General features: G+C 51.6%; 1 long non-coding RNA gene across 1 annotated transcript in view; it reads right to left on the bottom strand.

Moving 5' to 3' along the window:
* Window positions 1-4,567: 4,567 nt before the first annotated feature.
* The window catches only part of LOC136750757 (uncharacterized), a 6,122-nt gene continuing 2,160 nt past the window's right edge, over window positions 4,568-8,529 (bottom strand). Inside the window, exon 2 of the long non-coding RNA XR_010816955.1 lies at window positions 4,568-7,599. This is a non-coding gene — a long non-coding RNA (uncharacterized LOC136750757). The remainder of the gene's footprint in view (window positions 7,600-8,529) is intronic.

Below are 8,529 nucleotides of genomic sequence, written 5' to 3'. Positions count from 1 at the left end.
AAATGTCTGCGACAGCTCCCGAGTGCTCTCTGACGCAGGGAATAGACGTCAGCGTCTGAAATCGCTGGCTCATTTCGTTCCCTCACTGCTGAACAATAGTGCACTCACTGCCATTCACTATATAAGGAATAGGGAATGAGTGAACAAGTGGGCGATTTCAGACACAGCCAGTGAGACGTGGAGGCTGCTCCAGGGGCTCCGGCCGTGTCAGATCACCTGGTCTGTCAGCGGAGGAGCCCAGGGGTCAGGAGGCAGGGTTATTTATGCAACCCAGATTAAGAGGTACAGACGCCCCCCCACTTTCATCCTTGCCTTGGTGGTCCCAGGCCTTTATCTGTGCTTAGTTGACTTCCACAGCCCCACTTTGGCACAGACCTGGGTACGGGGTACGGAGACGTCCTGTCTGTGTCTGTCTGTCCATCTCCGTACCCCATACAGAGGGCCAACGGGAGCTCTGGCTGGAAGGATTAGTGTTGCCCAGTAAATGATAGCCCTCACTGGAGCCACAAAAGGCCCAGACGCCAGACGCCGCCCCCCTGCCCCCCCCCGCTCTCGGGGCCCGTGCAGAGCCAGCCTCTGACCTCCGCGCTCATCTCCTAGGAGACAGTAGGTCCAGAGACAGTGCGAATGCCGTCGCCTTGGCCACCGCAGGGAGCCTCCTCCTCAACATTTACCTGTTGCCATGGCGAGAGACTCCCCCCCCAAGCGTGAAGACAGAAAACACTCCGTGGAGGAGCCCCCTCTCCCTGTCCCCGGCGTGTGTGAGAGAGCAGGTACCGGCACGGGGTCACTGGAGGTCACTTAGCACCTCTGGAAATGTGCCACCAGTGGAAAGCTCAGTCCGCAGTACTTAGACAGATCTGTGTGCTCCACCACTCGGCACACACCGGCATTGAACTGTGCTGCATTCTGTACTTATTTCAGTTCATGGTTACTAAGAGGTGTGTTTATCTAGTGGTATTTTGCTCTTATTGTATTAACTGTGTTCTGTAATGCTTTCAAAAGTGTTTTTTATGGCATTTAAAACATAAGAGCATAAGACCAATCGAGAGGATCCCATTCACCCAATCGTGCTCGTTTGGTGTCCATTAATACTATCCAGTCTGTTTGTGAATGTTCCCAAATTGTCTCTTCAGCCACATCGCTGGGGAGTTTGTTCAGATTGTGACGCCTCTCTGTGTGAAGAAGTGTCTCCTGTTTTCTGTCTTGAATGCCTTGAAGCCCAATTTCCATTTGTGCCCCGGGTGCGTGTGTCCCTGCTGATCTGGAAAAGCGCCTCTGGTTTGATGTGGTCGATGCCTTTCATGATTTTGAAGACTTGGATCAAGTCCCCACGTAGTCTCCTCTGTTCCAGGGTGAAAAGGTTCAGTTCCTCAGTCTCTCAGTAGGACATTCCCTTCAGACCTGGAATAAGTCTGGTTGCTCTCCTCTGAACTGCCTCTAGAGCAGCGATATCTTTCTTGAAGTGTGGAGCCCAGAACTGTCCACAGTATCCAGATGAGCTCTAACTAGTGCATTGTACTGTCTGAACATCACTGCCCTTGTTCTCAATTCTACACTTTTGACAATATACCCTAGCATTGTGTTTGTCTTTTTTATTGCTTCCCCACATTGTTTGGATGGAGAAAGTGAGGAGTCCACATAGACTCCTAGGTCTTTCTCATGCGTTACTTCATCTAGTTCTATTCCTGCCACAGTGTAATTATAGTGGACATTTTTGTTACCTGCATTTGTAAGTCACTATGGGTAGGGATTCACAGATGCTCCTCCTCCACTCCAGCAAATAGAGCGATCAGCTGCTGCACCAAAACACTGGGTCTCCCAATGGGGGAAGCTTAGCGCTGTATACTCAGTGGGGGTCTTACAGCTGAGCCAAAGGGCACCCCAGGAAAAACAACAACCAGTCCGTCAGCCAACGGGGTGGGCAGGTCTCCCCCGACAGGTGTGCTCGTCAGGCACTGCGAGATGAAGAGAGAGGGCGTTGCAGGGGCGAGGATCTTACTGAAGTTAACCACAGAGAAAGAGAAATTCCAGTGGTGCATAAACAGGAGGGAAATCGCAGCCCACATCACTGACAGGCAGCAGGCCAAACAAAGGACCCACAGAAGAGGGGTCCAGTGCCATCCAGAAGAGCAGAACTTGAAAGGAAGAGGAGAAGAAAAGGCTTCAGAGCGCAGGCGGGGAAAAAGAGAGCAAGAGAGAGAAAAGTCGGCATCAAAAGAGAGCACGTGCTGCAGTCCCCCCCCACCAGCGTACCAGCCTGTTGTATCCACAGGCAGCGCTCAGCCTCTCAGCTCCGATGGGCTTAAAACTATTAACAATGATAGACTACGGGTTTTCCATTCATCTGATGAAGTAAATTGCTCTGACAGTTACGACTAAGATAACAGCGAGTTCGGTTTTGGAAGAATATTTGGTGTCAGCATGTTTACATCACTGCTTGAAAAAGATTCCCAGAACTGACGAGGATAAAGTGATGAAATATGTGCTTTCATAGTAGCAAATGAAATATTAACCAGACACGGATAAAACAGAGATTTCAAGAGCCTTCATTCTGGGGGAAGATGACTCTAAATTGAATTGCTCTATTAATGCATGCAAAGCACCAGTTTGTATAGCTGAAGTTCATCAGGAGAAATAAAAGGTCTGCAGTACAGATACCCACAGGAGGGAGGCGCCGATGAGGCCATCACACCCAAGCAGAGCGTGTGTAGGCGAGAGGAAGGACAGCGTATGTTTCTGCTGGCACACCGACAGAGGGACAGAGAGCCTGGCACACCGACAGAGGAGATGAATCTCGGGGCCTGTGCTGACAGCCCCTGTCACCCGGGCGGCCTGAGATCAAGCACAGCGCTGCCCTGACAGGACTGGGAGCTGGTTCTCTCTTCATGCCTCTCGTTAGAGTATGTCTGCTCGCAGGCCGGTCTCTGTTACAGGGTGAAGTGCATTAAATGTACCTCCAGAACTGAAGGCATGAAAGAAAACTGGCAGAGTCTCAGAGTCTCAAAGGCCACGTGCTCTGTTTTTGTTTCTCTCTCTCTCTCTCTCTCTCTCTCTCTCTTTCTCTCTATTTGAGGGCTCCATTCAGCTCACGCAGATAAGAGACAAAGCGAGATCCTTCCCTTCCCACCTGCCCTCTCTGGGGAAAGCCTTGAAGTCAGGCTTGATAGGTTTGGAATGAACATGAAGGGGAAAAAAAGAAAGACAACCAAAACAAACAGAACAATGAGATGATAAGGGAGCGGCGAACAATGGCACAGATCAGAGGCGGTGGCACCACCATGCTGAAGTGTGCAAACAGAGAGAGAGGAGGGGAGAGAGGAAAGAGGAGAGAGGAGGGGAGAGAGGAGAGAGGAGAGAGGAGAGAGGAGAGAGGAGAGAGGAGGGGAGAGAGGAGAGAGGAGAGAGGAGAGAGGAGAGAGGAGAGGAGCTCCAGGAAGGTGTCCTATGCCTGGGCATGCCCTTGCCTGTCTTCTCTCTCTCCTACTGCTTCTTTCTTTCTCTCCCCTACTGCAATGAGAAGTCAATGTAAATACATGAAGACACAATCTGTTATTTCCATGAATTTCAGCAGGAAATGTATGCTGTAAAGTTGGCTACCTCTGTGCTGGGTGCACTGAGGGATCACAGGACTCTCTAGGACACCCTGGCTGTCCACTGCAAACACGGAGGAATGTGCGTCCCTCCCGGCAGCCTCCTCTTGCTCTGTGCGTGTGCCAGGGATGTGTTTGTAATGGGGAGATTAAAATACAACAGCTGGAAGAGATCCACGTTTCTTCCAAGGAAGAATCCCTTCATCAACCCTTTTAAAAAAATCACTGAGTTTTGCTATGAGAAACAAAGAGTTTATTGTTTCAAGGAAGATCAGAGCGTCCTCCGCAGACTCCACTTGTCATTAAACCAGGGAGATGGCACAGGGGAGATGCTTTTATTGTTATTAGAAATTGACAGTCAAAAAATTATAAATAGGAACATTTATATCATGTCCAGTATTCAGAGAGCCCGAGAAGATTCCTGATTAAATAAGTGACATCAGCGGTTAAATATTAAATACCCATGATTACCCTGTGGGACAAAACAATGTGCTACACACATGCGATACAAATAACCAGCATCCTAACACAGGAGTGCATTGCTGACTAACTCATAAAGCAGCGCACCGCAATCCAGCGGCTTCCTGGGGAATAATCTGATGTGGCATCAAGCTGAACTGAGGAAATAGGGTCCAATCTTCCCAAAGTTGGCAAACGATTCCCCCCGGGAAGACCAGCAGTTTCAATTCAGTTTATTACAGTTTGCAGTTTCTCATGTTCAGGTCATTTGATGGTGGATTTTGCTGCAGCCGTTCTGAGTGTCGGGATGCTGCAGTAAATCTGAGAAACAAACTCACCGGAGTCGTAGTCAAAATCATTCAAGACCTTCAGGAAATCAAAGGGGAAGCAGGAGGGAGTCTAGCACTGGGAAACTGCGTGAGCCGGACGCGTGCTGCCAGCCCCCCTCCCCAGCGGAGACACAGCAGCTCACTTCCACCGCGTGTGGAAAAAAAAAAGAAATAAAAATAGGACTGTTACAGTTTCCAGGTGTTTTATTTTTCTTTAACTTTTTCCACCTTTCTCTCTCTCTCTGTTTAATTTATCTTTGCATAAATGTTATCATAGGACCGCTGCTCCCAAATTACAGCCCGGGCCCAGAGTCACCCCTCTCAGCGCTCCCTCTCGATTTCATAGCCTGAGTCAGGCGTTTCATTACATGCTCACATCCAGTCATTCTAAACTAGTGCGATACACACATTGTGCTTACGTGTGATGACATGATGGATTTTGGGGTGTGGGGGTCTTAATGAGTTAAAGCATAACTGCTCTTTGTAGGACACTGTTCACCCTTTCGCCCTGACTAATGAAGCAGAGGTCAAGGCAGGCATGCTGTGCTCTCCCACATCCACAGATTCGGTGCCCAGTGACCGCTCTCTGAGCCAACTGGAAGTGTTCACTCGGGTTCCTGAAATGGCTTCGTAGAAAATAATCCATGTTTGCTAACTGCCTCCTCACTGTCACCCTTCGGGACTGGGCGTGACTCGGATATGGACCAGCGGGGGCAGCGCCAGAGGGAAGGACGGGCAGTGCGTTGTGAGAGGATTGCACCCTATATTAAGGGCAAGGCGGAAATCCACTGTGAGGGCAGGGCGGGGGCAAAAGTGGGCAGTGGCCCTCACTATCTCACCATCGCTGCACTCGCTGGGGGAGCTCCGGCGGTGGAAAACACTGCACAAATAAACCAGCCCGGGCCCTCGACAGCTGTCTGTGCAGAGGGCCTGTCCGCACGGCTGCTCCTCTGAACACAGGCTGAGCTGTGGTAACAAAACCTAAACATTTGTCCTTGTGTGCGCAGAACACCTCACCCCTCCTGCTCCCCTCTCTCTTTCCTTTTCCACCAGGGTCACTAGTCTCTGCATGTACGCAAGAAAGAAAATATCCAGCAGCTGGGTTCATAGTGGCTCAGTGTCTCTGCACCAGGATGTGAGCAGACAGGGGCTCTGTGCACTGTGTCTGTGCTGCCTGCTAGGTTGCGGCGAGGGAACCTGCGACCACAACTCAGCTCCTGGGCAGAGGGAGTCTGATCGGCCTTGACTGCGTCCCTCGCGGCGTGCCGGGCCGGGCTGCTGCTGAGACAGAGTCTGAGCGTTGACTCCTGTGAGAAGCGCTGCGCAGGACTGAAGCCTCTCTCAGATGCAGAGGCTCTCGCAGCACTTCGGATGTGGCGCAATCATGCCTCATGTTTCATGTGCGCAAGCGGCCAACAGACATCAGAGCTGGTGTGTTTAGTGCTGTCCTGGTTTCCCTTCTTAGACTTGGGAGTAAACAGGAGCTCAATCCATTATTCAGTGTGTAAATAAAGAAGAGATGGGCATGGTGGGTACCCTGACCGCCCACAGAGGCCCGGGAAACATTTGGGGAGAAATGAGTGTAGCTTATTCTCTCTTGCCCTGCGCTGTGTGATTTAAAGCACAGAAGGTGAGATTCATAGGTTTGAACCGAGCCTGTGTCCATGGCTGGGGGTCCCGAGATCCTTCAGACCCAGCCGGGGGAGCTGTGAAGTTCCCCTCCCTCTGAAATAACAGGAGCGGCGTCATTGAGTTTTGGGAGTCATTGTCCCGTACCCCTCATGACACAACTCTCCCTCCTGCCCAAATCACAGCTCTGGTCGCGCCTGGCCTTGGAGGAAACGTCACTCGCAGGCTGACGCCCTTCACCCGGGGCAGGACGTGACCAACGACCCATCCGGGGCAGGACGTGACCACATCGATCCTGCTTCCCTGTCTGGCTCTGCCGCGGCTGCTTCCTTCCACTCACTGTGTGACCGGACCCTCCCCGCTGCAGCCCAGGCGTGGGGGGTGATGACACAGGCAGTGCTGACCGGGCCTGTGTGGCGCTCTGAGTGCACACTCACTTTCTCTTCCCCTGGCCTTCCCGGCTCGCAGGGAGGCTGTGTTCTGGAGCTCCACTGGTTCCTGGCAGACAGTAAAGAGGCCTCCTGAGGGCCTTCACACCTGCGGGGGGGACGCCTCCTGTGCCTGTGACTGGGGCCGGCACCTGTCCAGCCAATTATCCCAGAGTGGGCCTCCGCTCTCTTGGCCATCCCGCCCTCACACGGCTTCACTGCGGCCCTCGCAGGAAATGTCTCTGCTGAGTGAAAACATCTCGTCCGAAACCAATCCCTTTTCCCGAGGGGACAGACAGACACCAGGGTGAGGAGATGGCAGCGAGGATGACATTCAGAGAGGGGAGCGTTTTCTCTCTGAAATATATCCCAGTATCTTCGCTGACACGGGTGCTATAGGCTGGTTTAGGTAAGAGCCCCTGAGTGTGTTTCCAGACCTGCTCCCAGCTGCAGAACACATATTAAGTATTGGATAACTTCAATATTAAATAAAGCAGTTCATTTAAATGCGTCCAAGTACTTTAATGCCCCCCCACTGAAGTGAACTGGATAGGACAGAGTTATAGTTGTGTGTCCCTATTGCTCAGTCTCCCACTCGCACTACCTGACCTGCATTGAACTGAATTGTAATCCACCTGATATCCGATATTCTCCTTTCTTCCCCTCTCTTTCCTACCGTGTGTTTATTTGTCTACCGTGGGGCCCGTCCTGCCAGTACCCGGCCGCCGAGGTTCATTCCAGTCCAGATGCCGCCAGACGAGACTCGGCAGAGAACATCTGTGCATCTCTCATTGTTCCCCGGCGCTGATTTACTGCTCTGTCACTCCTGTTCTGCCAGCACAATAAACAAAGGTTGTGAAACGCTGTTCTCTCGTCTGGAGTTTGACAGGAATAAAATACCGGTGCAGCGCCTGTCAGTCACGGAGCTGGGAGGGTGGGGGGCCGGTGGGGGGTGCCGCCTAGGGCTCGGACTGAGTTCCTCCTAAAGACGAGGACAAGAGAGCCCAGAAGACAAGAGTTCGCAGGTGAGTGCTGCTTTGTCTGAGTTTCCACATGAGAGACCGGCGTGAGACACCAGCGCGTTCAGACGTCCGATCGCTTGCCCCCATTTGTTACGACTCCAGGCCGACGACTGCCCTGCACGGTGCTGGGGAAAAGGGACTGAAGATAAATACTGTGTATTATTAATCAAGCAATTAATTACACAACGCATCACACAACAATAAATACAAAACAACAATAAATCCTGGCAGTGTGTTTGTCCAGCCCCTCCCCGCTGGCCAGATGTCTTGTTGTCCAGAAATGTGTTTTATATTTGTACAAAGGAATGACATCTTTTTGTGCTGTGTTGTGTTGCACTGTGCTGTGTTGTGTTGTGCTGTGTTGTGCTGTGTTGTGCTGTGCTGTGTTGTGCTGTGCTGTGCTGTGTTGCACTGTGCTGTGCTGTGCTGTGCTGTGCTGTGTTGTGTTGCACTGTGCTGTGTTGTGTTGTGTTGTGTTGCACTGTGCTGTGCTGTGCTGTGTTGTGTTGTGTTGCACTGTGCTGTGTTGTGCTGTATTGTGTTGTGTTGCACTGTGCTGTGTTGTGCTGTGCTGTGCTGTGTTGCACTGTGCTGTGCTGTGCTGTGTTGTGTTGCACTGTGCTGTGCTGTGCTGTGCTGTGTTGTGTTGCACTGTGCTGTGTTGTGCTGTGCTGTGCTGTGTTGCACTGTGCTGTGCTGTGCTGTGTTGTGTTGCACTGTGCTGTGCTGTGCTGTGCTGTGTTGTGTTGCACTGTGCTGTGTTGTGCTGTGCTGTGCTGTGTTGCACTGTGCTGTGCTGTGCTGTGTTGTGTTGCACTGTGCTGTGCTGTGCTGTGCTGTGTTGTGTTGCACTGTGCTGTGTTGTGTTGTGTTGTGTTGCACTGTGTTGTGCTGTGCTGTGTTGTGCTGTGCTGTGCTGTGTTGCACTGTGCTGTGCTGTGTTGTGTTGTGTTGCACTGTGCTGTGCTGTGCTGTGCTGTGTTGTGTTGCACTGTGCTGTGTTGTGTTGTGTTGTGTTGCACTGTGCTGTGCTGTGCTGTGTTGTGTTGTGTTGCACTGTGCTGTGCTG

The sequence above is a fragment of the Amia ocellicauda genome, chromosome 6 (assembly GCF_036373705.1).
Source record: "Amia ocellicauda isolate fAmiCal2 chromosome 6, fAmiCal2.hap1, whole genome shotgun sequence".
Lineage (NCBI taxonomy): Eukaryota > Metazoa > Chordata > Actinopteri > Amiiformes > Amiidae > Amia > Amia ocellicauda.
The sequence above is the reverse complement of the archived record's forward strand: the minus strand, read 5'-3'. Positions and strand labels throughout refer to the sequence as shown.